Source organism: Hordeum vulgare, chromosome 4H (genome assembly GCF_904849725.1).
Source record: "Hordeum vulgare subsp. vulgare chromosome 4H, MorexV3_pseudomolecules_assembly, whole genome shotgun sequence".
Classification (NCBI taxonomy): Eukaryota; Viridiplantae; Streptophyta; class Magnoliopsida; order Poales; family Poaceae; genus Hordeum; species Hordeum vulgare.
Window position 1 is genome coordinate 343,763,860 of NC_058521.1, and position 15,668 is coordinate 343,779,527.

Consider the following 15,668-nt stretch of genomic DNA (forward strand, 5'->3'; position numbering starts at 1 on the left):
ATGGATGCGGCGCTTGTTCTTCTTTTTCCTTGGCTTGCCATTTCCGACCCGAAACTCAGAGGTTCAAAGATCTTTTGTGTGGTGGCTACGCCGAGTTACGTAGTTGTCTTCGCCCGCATAAAAGCGGGACATGAGGTAGGTGAGGGCAGACTATGTCCTCGGTCTATCATGTCCGAGCTGGCAAGCTAACAACTCCTCTTGGATGTTTTGCCAGAAAGAGGCTATTTCTTTGGTGTTTGGGCAATCCACAATTTTGTTTTTCTTCCTTAGGAACCGGTTCCAGAACTCTCTGACTGACTCGTCCGTCTTTTGGACGACATTGCTTAGGTCGGAGGAATCTGGGGGTCACACGTAGGTCCCCTGGAAATTGGACAAGAAGGCTTCTTCGAGCTCTTCTAAGCTTCCGATGGAGTCCTCGGGGAGGTTGTTTACCCAGTGCCCTGCTGGCCCTTTCAATTTGAGGGGAAAGTATTTGATGGTGTGGAGATCATCTCCTCTCGCCATGTGAATGGGGAGAAGGAAGTCTTCTATCCACACGGTAGGATCTGTAGTTCCGGCGTACTGTTCTATGTTGATGGGTTTGAATCCCTTCGAAAATAGATATTGCATTAATTCGTCTGTGAAGCATAGTGCGTGTGCGGCGCCTCTAGTTCGGACTATGTTGTGCTGAAGGTCGGTTTTGGGTTGAGTCCGGTATGAATACTTGTCTCTACCATAGTAGGGGGCCCGAGGTGGCTCTCTGTCCCATCTAGTGGGGGAGTACCTTCTGGACCCATAAATGGACTACTATGACCTGTCTTGTTATCGAGGTTGTATCACGGGTCGTATCTACCACGAGGGTGCATTTTTTCCTTCACCTTTCAGCGGGGCAGCCCTGGATAGTATTCGGCGCCCCACGCCACCCTGACGCACCCTCGGGGACGGCGGTCAGGTTGGTCGTAATTTGTACACTTGGGGGATGCGGGCTTCGGGGCGTTATCGTAGAATTGTGGAAGCAATAGGTGACATGGGTAACTTTTCTTCTAATCTAGCCATCCAGGGCCGTCTTCGTCTTCAGCAGCTAGTACCTTGGTCCACCTCCTTTTATAGTGTCTTATTCGGCCTGGAGTTGACGCTCTTTCGCCTTTAAGCTTCGAGCATTAGCTAGGAGTAGCAGCCAAAATTCTCCGCAACATCCAAGGTCATCGTGTACTGGGAAGTCTTCGACAGGGGGAAGGTAATCATCATCGTCCGACCTATTGATGTCGTCGGGGTTGTCCTGCTCCTGGGTTGTTCTACATCCTCTAGCGGATGTTCTAGTATTCCGAGGTTATCATGCTCCTATGGGTTTTAGTTTCCCAGTGCCCTTGCACAAAGACTTTTCCCATGTTCTTCTTAGCACTCTTACGCTACTTTCGGCACTTTGAATTCTCCTCCCTGGATTTTTCATCATTTGGCTGAAGGGGGGGTCACCGTTGTTACCGGGCGTGTCCACCATATAGATGTCAAAAGTGGACATTGCGGCCCATCGCCCTGTATTTGTGGGTGTGGGTTCCCCAGCCTCGTCGTACATGCACTAAATCTCCTCGGAGCCGTAGTCTAACGCGTTGGTTAAATCTTCGACGGTCCTAGCATGTGGGTAGTGGGTGGGCCGTAAACGTCCCATATTACAATCCGTACTATGAGCGTGTTGGGCTGGTTGAGACGTGCAACGATTGGATCTGGCCGAGCATCTCGTTTAATGATGGGAGCTCATCCTGGTACATTGTCGGATGGTTTTTGGAATTAACCTCTCGGGCCGCCGTGAGGGAGACGTGTGTTTGATGTGATCCAGTCGGCGTGGCGTGTCTGATCTATGGGCCGACTCTTCGGAAGAGAGGGATCCAAGGACATGATAGAATGCGGGATCCAAAGTTAATGCTTCAGAGATTTTGGTCTCATCGGCCAAAGCCGGGGTTCTTGTAAAGACCAGATCGGTCTGTGGATGTGTTGGGAGTTCTAAACTCTCTGATCTCGTTTGCTGACCTGGAGCGAAACTTTAGGTCTGGCCAAGACGGCTTGTTGGGTCTGCACGCAGCGTAATGCTGCCAAACGAGAGAACTGTCCAGGGACAAAGATGTCTCCATTGCTCATTTTGTCGCTGACGATTAAGCAAGCCACCGATCTTCTCAACCGTCCAACAAAGGAACTCTCAATGAAAGCACCAATGTCGGTGTCATAACCGGCAGATCTCGGGCAGAGAGTCCAGAGTGTAATGCTGACGAGTGGGCATTGGATTGATGGGTTGTAGGAAGAAGGGGGAGACAATGGTTTACCCAAGTTCACGCCCTCCTACGGAGTTAATACCCTACGTCCTGCTTGCTTGTACCGATGAAAATGATTATAGAGTAGATCTACCTTGAGATTGTATATCTAAACCCTACATGATTGATACGTCCCAAATGTATCTATAATTTTTACTAGTTCCATGACCTTTTCGGTGACATTGTTATATGTTTTGCTACACTTTTATATCTTTTTACACATATTTGGATTAACCTACTAACTAAGTGCGCCCAGTGTCAGTTTTTGTCTGCTCATGTCTTTTTTGTATGGACTTTTACCCAAATTTACTGAGCCCAAAAAATCAGCATGACGAAAGCTTCACGAAACACGAAGATGGGCCAGAGGGGAGCTAGGGGCTGCCCAGGCGGCCTCCCTGCGCGGCGTGGCCCCTGGTCGCACCCACCGGTCGCCTGGGTGGGTACCACCTCCTCTCGTGCCCCTCGCCTGGGTGGGTCCCAGCTCCTCTGCACGGCCTATATTTACCTCTCTAATAGGAAACCGTTCCATCATATCCAGAATCGTGAATTTCTGCATCGCTTTGCCACGGCAGTGCTTCCGAGATTGGAATTGTTAGAAGACCTCTTCCCGGCACCCTGCGAGAGGGAGTATTGACCTCCGGGAGCTTATCCACCGCCATTGATGCCTCTTGGACATGTCGTGAGAAGTCCTCCTTGGACTATGGGTCGATGACTAGTAGTTATGTGATGTCTTCTCTCCAATCTTGTGCTTCAATGATTAGCCCTGGTGAGCTGCCCTACATGATCAAGGCATCTATGTAATTTTCCTGCTATTGCTATCCTTGGTTTGCTGGTATCCGATGGAGTGATGAGTTATATATTTGATTCTCCTTTTATATTATGTTCTTTAGTGATTCATGCATGTTCTCCCTTGCTCTTTATTGCTTTGGCCGAGTAGTAGATTGTAACTCCAAGAGGGAGCGTTATGCATGAATCTGGGTTCATGCCCCTGATGTCTAGCTTGAGTGACAGAAACACGAGACAAGGGGATGTGTTGTTGCCACCAGGGAGAAAACAACGATGCTCGTGACCGTGGTTGCAAGGATTGTTTACCTTACGCAAAGTTCGTTAATGCCGTTGTCTGTTGCTTTGAGTTTACACTTTGGGTGGGGCTCCCAACTTAATACCAGCGAGATGTTCTGGATAGCTATCTCAAGGTGGATGATTAGTAAGTAGATGCTGATGAATAAATGGTCTACTTGTCTTGGCGTACTGCCCATTACTGGTGAGCCTCTAACTTTCTAGTAGGATGATTAGCATTGCGGCGTGTTTATAATTTTGTCATTTGCCCAACTGTAATTTTTTTACCCATGCATAGTTTTTTATCGTCTTTTGGGAGAGAGACGTCACTAGTAAACATCATGGGACTCTTGTCGATATTACCACCATTTACCGCTTTCATTTAATTTTCGTTTGCAATCACTATCACTATTCCCGCTTGTGTTTTGATCCTTGACAAACTACAAGGCCGGAGAGATTAACAATCTCTCTGTACTCGTTGGGAGAAAAGTTATTTGTTGTGTGTGCAGGTCCACGTCTTCTGCTAGCACCAGAGAAGCGGACACCTACTTATTAATCCTTGGAGTCCTCCTGGTTCGATAAAAACTACAATCCCCGTGTGAGGGAAATCTGCGGCTGACAACATATCCACCTTCCACTTGGGGTGACCAACGAGGGGGGAGAAGTATATTCATCAACTCGTCATCAAGCAAATTTCTGGCGCCGATGCCGTGGACTACAGTCTTCAAGATAGGTGAGTTGCACACTATCTTTTACCTTTGCTTTTAGTCTTCTAAGTTTTCTTTCTAGTTTTTCTTTACATTCTTATACCAAAAACTACAAAAAATTTGGTAGCTTTGTTCTTGCTTGTTTCGGCTGCTATGGGTTCCACTGAAAACACCAAGTTGTATGACTTCACTAGACTCAACAACAATGACTTTATCTGCACTTCAATTGCTGCTCCCGCCACTGGGGTGACCTCCTATGAGAATAAACCTGCTTTACTGAACCTTGTTATGAAAGATCAATTCTCCGGTGCTGGAGATGCTGCTCTTTGCACTTGAATAATTTTGATGAGCTTTGTGATATGCAAAAGTATAAATAAGTAGACGGTGATATTGTGAAAGTTAAGAATTTTTCCTTTCTCTTTGAGAGGAGGAGCTAAAGTGTGGCTTCAATATTTCCCTAGGAATAGTATAGATTCTTGGGATAAGTGCGAAGATGCTTTTATGGGGAGGAATTACCCGCGTGCTAAGATTATCCAGTTAAGAAGTAACATTATGAATTTTAGGCAACTAGATAATGAACACGTTTCTCAAGCTTGGGAACGTATGAAAACTCTTGTTAAGAATTGCCAAGAAAGAGGAAAACATGATCATGACTTTACTTACTAAGCAAGCTCCTATTGATCCTCTTGATGTTCCTTTAAATTCTTTGGTTGCTCAAGAAAGAGAGCAAGTTGATGTTTATTTTATCTCTAGGAACAACTTTAATAATAATGCTTATAGGAGTTATTTAGGTAGCAATCCTAGACCGTTTCCATCCAACAACTATGGGAACAACAACACTTATCCTAGGACCAAACACTATAGGAATCAGCTTCTTTGCCGTCCGCCATAACAGACGGCAAAGAGGACCCCACCGACGGCAAAGCTCTTTGTCGTCAGCCTCCAGTCGGCAAAGATTCTGCATCAGCGTACGATGGCATTGTAGCTTCTTTGCTGTCAGCCTTCCCTAAGCGGACGACAAAGCGCTTTGCCGTAAGTATCTGGCACCGAGCAGTTGACAAAGAATAGGGCTAACGGAGGCTTTGCCGTCTTCTTGCCTCGTAGCCTTTGCCGTCTGCTTCCCCCGTAGCCTTTGCCAACTGTTTCCCCTAGTCTTTGCCGTCTGCTTCCCCGATAACAACCCAGCCGTTTTTTCTTCTCTTTCCGTCAGCCTACCCGGGCAGCAGATGGCAAAGAAGCTATATGGCCAGCTGCTGCTACCCCCCATGTGGCACCTTTGCCGTCGGCCAGTTGATGACAAAGCTCTTTGCCATCAGCTGGCAGACACCAAAGAGCACATATAGCTTCTGTTTTGTTCGTTTTTTATTATTTCACAACACACACACATATATATATACATATTTCACAACACATATATGATATATACTTCACAACACATATATTGGTTCACCACACATATATGATATACATATAAAGTTCATCAATGTACATCCCATATATCGAAAGAACCAACATACAAAGTTTTACATTGTTCATCCGTAGATACATATACATATAGTTCGACATTGTTCATCAACTCAAATGAAAACTAGAACTAATAAGGCACTCCATGAATGCCAGCTTCCATGCATGTAGAACATCCAATCTGCAAAAATGTGAATAAGAAATTCAGAAGAAGAAGAACAACATATGATATTTTAGAGGAAAACAAGCTAAGAATATAATATTCATTAGCCAACCAAGGTTCTTATGCTATTTTGAGCATATTATGTCATTTTGGAGCTAAATGGGCTAATTATGTCACTTTGGGAAAAATAAGGTAAGGAGAATATGAAAGAGGAGAAGAAAGAGGAGAACGAGAAGAAGAGGGGGAAGAAGAAGAAGAAGGAGAACGAGGAGAACGAGGATAAGGAGGAGAAGGTCTTCTCCTCCTTCTCCTTCTTCTCCTCCTTCTTCTCCTCCTCCTCCTTCTCCTTCTTCTTCTTCTTCTCTTCTTCTTCTTCTTCCTTCTTTTCATTTTTCCTATTTCTTCTCCTCTTCTCCTCTTGTTGGAGCTAAATTATCTAATAATGTCTTTTTGGACCTATTTGGGCTAATTATGTCATTTTAGAGGAAAACAAGCTAAGAATATAATATTCATGAGCTAACCAAGGTTTTTATGCCATTTTGAGCTTATTATGTCATTTTGGAGGATAATTAGCTAAGTTGTGATCTATCCCAGGTTCTTATGATGTTTTTACCCTAACTAAGCTAATTATTTAATTTTCGAGGATATTTAGATAAGAATGTCTTTGTTGGGGAAAATAAGCTACGTAGAAGAAGAAAGAGAAGAAGCAAGTAGAGAAGAAGAAGGAGAAGGAGAAGGAGGAGAATGATAAGGAGAAGGAGAAGAAGAAGAAGAGAAGAAGAAGGAGAAGAAGAAGGAGAAGAAGGAGGACAGAAGAAGGAGAAGAAGAAGGAGAAGAGGGAGGGAGAAGAAGAAATAGAAGAGAAGAAGGAGAAGAAGGAGAAGAAGGAGGGCTCCTTCTCCTCTTCCTCCTTCTCCTTATTCTTCTCTTCTACTTCTCTTCCTCTTCTCTTCTTTTTATTCTTCCTTCTTTTCATTTTTCCTATTTCTTCACCTCTTCTCCTCTTCTTCTTCTACTACTTCTTCTTCTCCTCCTCTTCCTCCCCTTCGCCTATTCTTCCTCCTCTTCTTCTTCTTCTTCCTCTTATTTCTATTTCTATTTTTCATTATCCTCTTGTTCTACTTATCCTTCTTTTCTTCTTTTTTCTGTTCTTCTCCTTCTTATGTTTTTCTTCTCTTCTTCTCTTCTTCATTTATTCTTCTCCTCTTCTCCTCTTGTTGGAGCTAAATTATCTAATTATGTCTTTTTGGAGCTATATGGGCTAATTATGTCATTTTAGAGGAAAACAAGCTAAGAATATAATATTCATGAGCTAACCAAGGTTTTTATGCCATTTTGAGCTTAATATGTCATTTTGGAGCTAAATGGGCTAATTATGTCATTGTTGGGGAAAATACGGTAAGGAGAATAAGAAAGATGAGAAGAAATAGGAGGATAAGAATAAGAAGAAATCAAGAAGAACGAGAAGAAGAAGAACGAGAAGGAGGAGAAGGACTTCTCCTTCTCCTTCTTCTCCTCCTTCTTCTCCTCCTCCTCCTCCTTCTCCTTCTTCTTCTCTTCTTCTTCTTCTTCTTCCTTCTTTTCATTTTTCCTATTTATTCTCATCTTCTCCTCTTGTTGGAGCTAAATTATCTAATTATGTCTTTTTGGAGCTATATGGGCTAATTATTTCATTTTAGAGGAAAACAAGCTAAGAATATAATATTCATGAGCTAAGCAAGGTTTTTATGCCATTTTGAGCATATTATGTCATTTTTAAGGATAATTAGCTAAGTTGTGAGCTAACCAATGTTCTAATGATGTATTTACCCTAACTAAGCCAATTATGTAATTTTGGAGGATAATTAGCTAATTATGTCTTTGTTGGGGAAAATAAGCTACGTAGAAGAAGAAAGAGAAGAAGCAAGAAGAGAAGAAGAAGGAGAAGGAGGAGAAGGAGGAAAAGGAGAAGGAGGAGGAGGAGAATGAGAAGGAGGAGGAGGAGAAGAAGAATAGAAGAAGATGGGAAAGAAGAAGGACAAGAAGGAGGAGAGAAGAAGGAGAATAAGAAGGAGAAGAAGTAGGGAGAAGGAGGAGAAGTAGAGAAGAAGGAGAAGAAGGAGAAGAAGGAGGGCTCCTTCTCCTTATTCTCCTTATTTCTTCTTCTTCTCTCCTTCTCCTCCTCCTCCTCCTCCTCTTCTTCTTTTCTTCTTCTCCTCTTCCTATTTCTTGGTGGAGCTAAATTATCTAATTATGTCTTTTTGGAGCTATATGGGCTAATTATTTCATTTCATAGGAAAATAAGCTAAGAATATAATATTCATGAGCTAACGAAGGTTTTTATGCCATTTTGATCATATTATGTCATTTTGGAGCTAAATGAGCTAATTATGTCATTGTTGGGGAAAATAAGGTAAGGAGAATAAGAAAGAGCAGAAGATAGATGAGGAGGAAAAGAAGAAGAAGAAATCAAGAAGAAGGAGAAAAAGAAGGAGGAGGAGGAGGAGGAGAAGGAGGAAAAGGTGACTTCTTCACCTCCTCCTCCTTCTCCTTCATCTCCTCCTCCTCCTTCTCCTTCTTCTCTTCTTCTTCTTCATTCTTTTCATTTTTACTATTTCTTCTCCTCTTCTCCTGTTTCTTCTAATTATGTCAAAAATGAAGTAGAGAAAAAAATTACCGTTGTGGTCATCAAGGAGGAGAAACACGAGGGTTGCTCGCGGCGGCTTCGTTTGGAGATGGTTTCGCTGGAGAAGTGGCATGCGATGCCGCTCGGGAGTTATTCTGCAGAAAAGATATTTTGCAATGTCCTCCTCAATCAATCGTGCCGTGGTCTGGTCCTTCTCCTCAACAGCAGCCTAAAGAGCAGCCTGGCTTGCCAATCACTCTTTCTCAAGAGCAGCCTGGTTTGCCGCTCTCTCTTTCTGAAGAGCGGCCTGCAACACCATTCCTCGTTACTACAGTAATGATCCATGATCACACACATAATGAAATGGATGAAAGTTTTCTGAATCCGTACAACTAACCTCGATGGCAAGATCGACTGCCCGTGGACGAGGGGTCATCTTAGGACATGAGCTCGACTGGCGCGCATTGATCTCCGGGAGAGTGAGTGGACAACGTATTATCCCATCTCCAATGGCTATCGAGCCATGGGGCCTCCCGCCACCAGATATCATCACCAGCTCTGGATCCAAAGGATCCTGGCTCGGGTTAAAGTCCTCCCCATTCCTATCCTTCGCCGTGTCCCTGTATGTCAGGAGCTTGTGGTGGGATGATATGTTGGTGAATTTATTTGGATCATCCAGGTCAGACTCAAAGAATTCCTTCGCCTTCTTGTAGGAGGCACTATGGGCCATGCCATAAAGGTTGTACAAGTGTGGCATCTCCGCCTTATTGTGATGCGCCTAAAAGTGAGGAACAAAGTATTAGTAAGGGGTTCAAGCAAGCATGAAGAATGAATTGCACGAATCATGAAGCAAACCACATACCCAGTTTCGTCCGAACAGAAGTAAGTTGCCGTTGCCTTGATGGTGTGGCACACCAACCATTTGGCTATGCCGATCCTTCGCATTGTCGTGGACGGCTCGCCAGTTGCCTGTGCACCACTCATCAACCAACGCCTCCCAACAATCCATCTTATCTGCACACCATCTCTGGGCACTTATAAGTTATTAGAAAGAATTTTGAGCGCTAAGCCTATGAATCAAATCAAGAAAATTACGTAGAAGGCCTTAAGAATAGGTAACTACCTTCATGTACTACTCCTTCTTCAAATACTTTCCGCGGCACTCCTTCTTATGCTTCTTAATACCACGCATGGTGTAGTAGTCTCGAATAGCCTGCGGCTGAGCCTCGTGGCGTAAGTTCTTTAATAACCGCCTACACTCGGCCTCGAGAACCTTGTCTGCCTCCTCCTCATATCCCTCCTCGCACCTATAGAAGGTCTGCAATCAAACGAGACAACACCGATTAGTACAATAATTAGCTATATTGTTAATTTTAGATTGTGTAAAAGGATAAATTAACCAAAAAATCTGTTGATCACCATCTCGGCCCTCGTGTGGCACAAGACACCATCTATAATCTCCTCCGGTGGGGCCTGTGCAAACTGGTACTGCTCCCAGGACAATCATAGTGTAGGAACCTGACCCTCACCATGCAACGTGACAAACCCCGGAAAATTTGTCCGACAAATCACACCAAGGACATTGTTCGTCTTACGGACTCCACGAGGGTGTGCCTATCCCCTGCAGTATGATAAGGTCAATGCATTAGATATTTATAGAAACATGAAGGCAAAAGCTAAAAAAAGAATAAATGGACTTACCTATCCCCTTCAGGCTTAATAACCGGCCTCTGCTCGCGGGTAGCCGGCCCGACCGGGAGACGTCTACTACCACACTTGTACATGGTGGCCCTGTCCACCTGCATGCCACCCTCACTGTCCGTAGTCTCATTCCCGTCATCCCCGCCCCCTGAGCCACCCGGACCCTGGGTCCGCTCCGGCCAAGCACCCCATACGGGCGTCTCCACGTCGGCCGAAGCCTCAGGAACCGGAATCTCGTGGGCCGAACGCACCTCAACCTGAGGCTGATCCTGGACCGGAGTCTCATTGTCCGAACACACCTCGACCCAAGGCTGATCCTGGACCGGAGTCTCATGGGTCGAATGCCCGTCAACCCGAGGCTCCTGGACCATAGTAGTCCTGTGCTCGGGTGAATGAGCTAGTGGTGGTGGAGAGGACAGCTCAACAGTCCCCCTAGATCTTCCGCACCCACCACCTCTCCCTGTACCCTTCCCCTTCTTCCCTACCCTACCAGCACCTCTCCAAGTGGGCAATGCCGCCAACGAAGAAGAACCCACGGGTGGTGTCGTCACACTGTCTACCAAGGCTCTACGGAGAGATAGGGGTGGAATGGAAGTACCACCCCTCGTGCGGCCCGCCGAAGCACAACCCGTCGAGCGATCTAGACCCACGCCCACCATCTTTTAACACCTGCTGACCTGCCATGATAAAGATTAAAAGACATTAGTACAACATAAAAAAATTGAATAACTAACATAAATAATAATATGTACATGAATAATAAAGATTAAAAAATATATAATTTAAGTTGGGAATCTTACAGACTAATAATCACCATCAATAAATGCATCGTCATCATCACTATCATGCATGTCTTCATGAATGACGTGCTCATCGGTTCAACGACGTGAAGTTGTGAAAGGCCTTTCTGTAATCGGTCAAGCATTGATAAGTTATCCGCATCAGTAACCTCTTCTAGTTCCGGCTTAGGGGTGAAGTCAGATTCATTGTTCCAGCTCCCCTTATTTTTTTCTTCTCTTCTTCTTATTCTTCTCCTTCTTGTTTCTTTCTTCTCTTCTTCTTCTTCTTCTTCTTCTTCTTCTTCTTCTCCTCCTCCTCCTCCTCCTCTTATTCTCCTCTTCTCCTCCTCCTCTTCTTCTTCTTCTTCCTCTTCTTCCTATTAAACTAACTAACTACAACAACTATTACAACAACTACAATAGCAAAAACTACTACAACAACTACAATAACAAGAACAACTACTACAACAACAATAAAAAATAAATTTTGTATTTATAATCTAATTCCAAAAATCTAAATAACAAATATTTAATTTCCCCGTGGGGGTGTGTGTGGGGGGGCTCACCGGCAGGGGCAGCTGTGGCGTCGTGGGCGGCGGGGCCGGGGGTGTTCCGGCGGCGGGGCGGTGGGGCAGCGGCCCCGGGGGGCTGTGGGGCATCGGGACGGTGCCGGGGGCGGTGGGGCAGTGGCGGCGGGGCTGTGGGGCATCGGGGCAGCGCTGAGGGCGGTGGCGCGATGGTGGTGGCGGCGGTGGGCGTCGGGTAAAGGAGTGGAAGAAAGTGGGGGTGTGTAACCGTTACATAGTGAATGAGAAAGAGAGAGAGGGGCGGGGTGGGGGAAAGAGTCGTTACGGAGATAGCTCTTTGCCGTCTTCCTCCGGCCACTTTGTCGTCCGCTAGTAGACGACAAATAAGGGACTCAAGTTTGACCTAACGTCCCCGCGGTCAGGTGGGCCCCACGTGTGTATTTGCCACCTGCTTTGCGGCTCTTTGACGTACGTGCCTGACGGCAAAGATGTGACTGATGGCAAAGACCATCTATGCCATAAGCCATTTCTTTGTCGTCCGCTTTGTGGCAGCTGATGGCAAAGTCACTCTTTGCCGTCTGCTCGCTGATGGCAAAGAGTTGGCAGATGGCAAAAAACTGAATTCCACTAGTGAAACACTCCACTTCTGAATTAGAGAGCATGCTTAAAGACTTTATCGCTTCTAAAAAAGCCTTCAACAAGAGTGTAGAAGAGAAATTAAAAAATTATATAGTCTCTCTTTGAAGGTACACAACATAGCTCATGATGTAGAGATGCTTAAAATTAGAACTTCCCCCCTTGAGGAAAGAAAAACCACACCCATGAATGATATCCAAGTCCAAATTAATGAGAACATTAGAATGCTAATCAAACTTAAGGGTAGATGGGCTAGAGAAGAAGAAGAGGAAGATAGGATTAAGAGCCTTCCTACACACACTACCCTTGCTACTATACAAGTTGTTGAGGATCTCAAAACTATTAGCACCCATCACATCCCTAGTCCTAATGGACCTATTAGTGGTGATGCTAATACCTCAACTCTAGGACAAGAAGGTCCTTTGAACTTAAAGACTACCAAAAGAATGAGCTTATATGACATCACCACAACTTTAATTAATGGTAGTAAGCTTTATTTTGATAATTCTAGTCTTTCCGAAGTTATCACTTTTTGCAAAGAATGGCTAACGACCCCCACACTAGTACACTCAATATTGCCTTCACCGAGCATATTACCAATGCTCTTATCGAAGCTAGAGAGGAGAAGCTCAAGCTACAGAGTTCTATTCCTAGAAAACTAGAAGATGGTTGGGATCCAATGGTCAAGATTAAATTGAATAATATCTCTTGCTTTGCTTTATGTGATGTTGGAGCTAGTGCCTCTGTTATGACCAAAAGAATGTATGATATACTTGATTTGAAACCTTTTGATCAATGTTCTTTTGGTGTTTGTCTTGTTGGTTCTTCCATAAAGAAACGTTTAGGAATAATTGAAGATGTTCTTATTGTTGTCAATGATAATTATGTACCCGTTGATTTTTCTTATTATGGATATTGAGTGTGATCCCTCTGGTGCAATTATTTTGGGACGTCCTTTTCTCCGCACAATTGGTGTTATCATTGACATGAAAGACGGGACAACTAGATTGCAATTTCCTCTTATAAATTTAATGGAACGGTTCCTTGAAGGAAGATTAAGTTACCTTATGAGTCCGTTATTCGGGCTAGTTATTCTTCTGGAGTTGATAATACTTGATCTTTTTGCATCATACCTAGCTCAAAGGCATAAAAGAAAGCGCTTGTTGGGAGGCAACCCAATTTGTTTTTAATTTGAGTTTAAGTGGTCTTGATCCTTTTTACTACTATAGCAACATCATTGTATCTTTATTTTCAAGCTTTGTGCCAAGTTTTAGCCTTCTTTTGCAAGAGAGTTCTGAAGTTGTGACCTACTGTCTAGAAACAGATTCTGTCTGCTTGACGGAACAATTTGCCAGAAATAACCAGATCATCTTTTTTATCTGAATTGTTTTGATAGCATGCTCTATATAATTTTATTTCTAGCGTATGTTCTGAGTTTTTTGATTTGGGTTGCAGAAGTGCCCCGAAAAAAATATTTACTATGTGTTGTTTTGTTTTTTCCAGATTCTGTCACGTTTTGCCTTTTCATCATTTTGCAAATCTTAAGCTTGCTTTTTCTTTGCAAAAACCTTTTGGAAATCTTGAGAAACAGTAGTTCTTCATGAAAATCTTTATTTCCAGTAGATAATAAATTATTTTCTCATGGGCACTAACCACTCTAATCAGCTTATGATGAGTTTCGTATGAAGGGGGTTTTCAAGTATGCGATGGAAGATGATGAAAGAAGATCCAGGAATGTCAAGTGCTCAAGCTTGGGGATGCCTCCGTGCATCCCCAAGAACTATTCAAGGAGACTCAAGCGTCTAATCTTGGGGATGCCCCCGTGCATCCCCTTCTCCATCAAGAATCATCAGTTTGTCCATCTCCATGCTATATTTTTATCACTTCATATGTTATGTGCTATGCTTGGAGCGTCCCGCTCTGTACTTTTTAGTTTGTTTTAGTTTTACTTGCTGTTCATAACAAGTTGGAACCTAGCCTTCTTTGTTTGGGAGAGAAACACGCTCCACTCCACCCTAGAACACAACATAGGTTTTCATGCTTATCTTGTTTGTGTGTTCTTTATCTTTTCATAGCTGTTGTCATCCTTAGCTCTTAGTTTACATGCTTTATGTTTTTAAGTGCTTTTATTTAGGTTGATTTTGGAACTCTCTTGAGTTATCATGCTTATCTTGTTTAAGAGAGTTGGCTTGTTGCACTAAGGTGTGTGTCTTGCATGATGAGGTAATTGAGGTTGCTATTTAAGTATAGTAGTAACTTGCAATAGTTTTGAGGTATTGATTTGAGTAATTTTTGGACTATTGGTGCCAAGAGCTTGAGCCTATTAGTGATAGACGTCGTATTTTGGGAAATCCGTGTGTTTTTTAAAACAAAAAATTAGTTAAGAACTCCAGCTACTAGAGAGATCGCTAACCTCTAGAGGGATTGGAATATATAGAGTACCCTCACGTTACCATGGGTCGAGGATGAGCAAGGATAACCAAACCCCCCAAACACTCCTCCTCAGGGTACTTGTCTCTTTGTGAATCACCTGACCAGATAGAGAGCTAACGATAATAAGTGTATGGTTCTTCAAACTAATGTGAGTATTCGATTGATGGCACTTCCACCATCCATATTTTGCTAGCCTTTTCGGTGTCGTGCATTGCCCTTTCTCATCTTGAGAGTTGGTGCAAACTTCGCCGGTGCATCCAAACCCTTGGCATGATACGCTTTGTCTTCATAAGCCTCATTATATCTTTCCTCAAAACAGTCACCATACCTACCTATTAAGGCATTTCCATATCCTTTCCAAGATACATTGCCATGCAACATCCACCATCTCATGACTTGATCTTCATGTCATACATGCATTTGCTTGATCGAGGAGCCGCATGCTAGTTGGGCCTTGCCCTTATTACTGCTACATGATGCGCTAGTTTCATTGCATATCCTGCTATACTGGCAGAGGCATACATTTGCATACATCATGATAGTTTTCATTTGTCTTTATGTGAGTACTTCTTATAAATTGTGAAGATCTTCTTTTTATTCTAGTAAAACATAGAGTGTTGCCCTTAACTGAGAAAAAGATCCCAAAGAGGACAAACTAAAAGATCCCAAAGAGGACAAATGAAAAGATCCCAAAGAGGACAAATGAGAGATAAATAGAAAGAGCCAAAGAGGCCACAAAAAAAGAAACAAAAGAGAGAAGGGGGCAACACTACTATTCCTTTTGACAGATCCACACTCGTACTCCATTGTTATATTTGTACTCCATAGAGATTATCATTCATGCATAACTATGTGGGGACCCTTACACTACAGAACTTGGCTTGTATATTCCAATGATGAGCCTCCTCAAATGAGCTCTAGGTCTTCATGAGCAAGCAAGTTGGATGCACCCCCACTAGTTCCATTGGAGAGCTTACCTTAGCTCATATGTGCATCCGTTGCATGGCAATCCCTACTCCTCACATAATATTTATCATTTGGCTTTCTCTCGCCTATGGTTGTCCTCATTGATGTGAGCCTTTCACACCTTTTTGTCTTCCTTCCCCATGATTATTGTTTTTGCCATCCTAAGTGCCAACATATCTTGCTTGCACTCATCCATTGCATGAGTTCTCAAAGTAGAAAGGGAGAGAATCATTTTGACTTGTGAGTCACTAGTGGTCTGGGGATGAGTAAAAATAAGATTCTGAAGGAGATAAGTGTGAAGTTTTAGTAGATTGAGTTCTCAATTAAAAAAATATTTTTATGCTC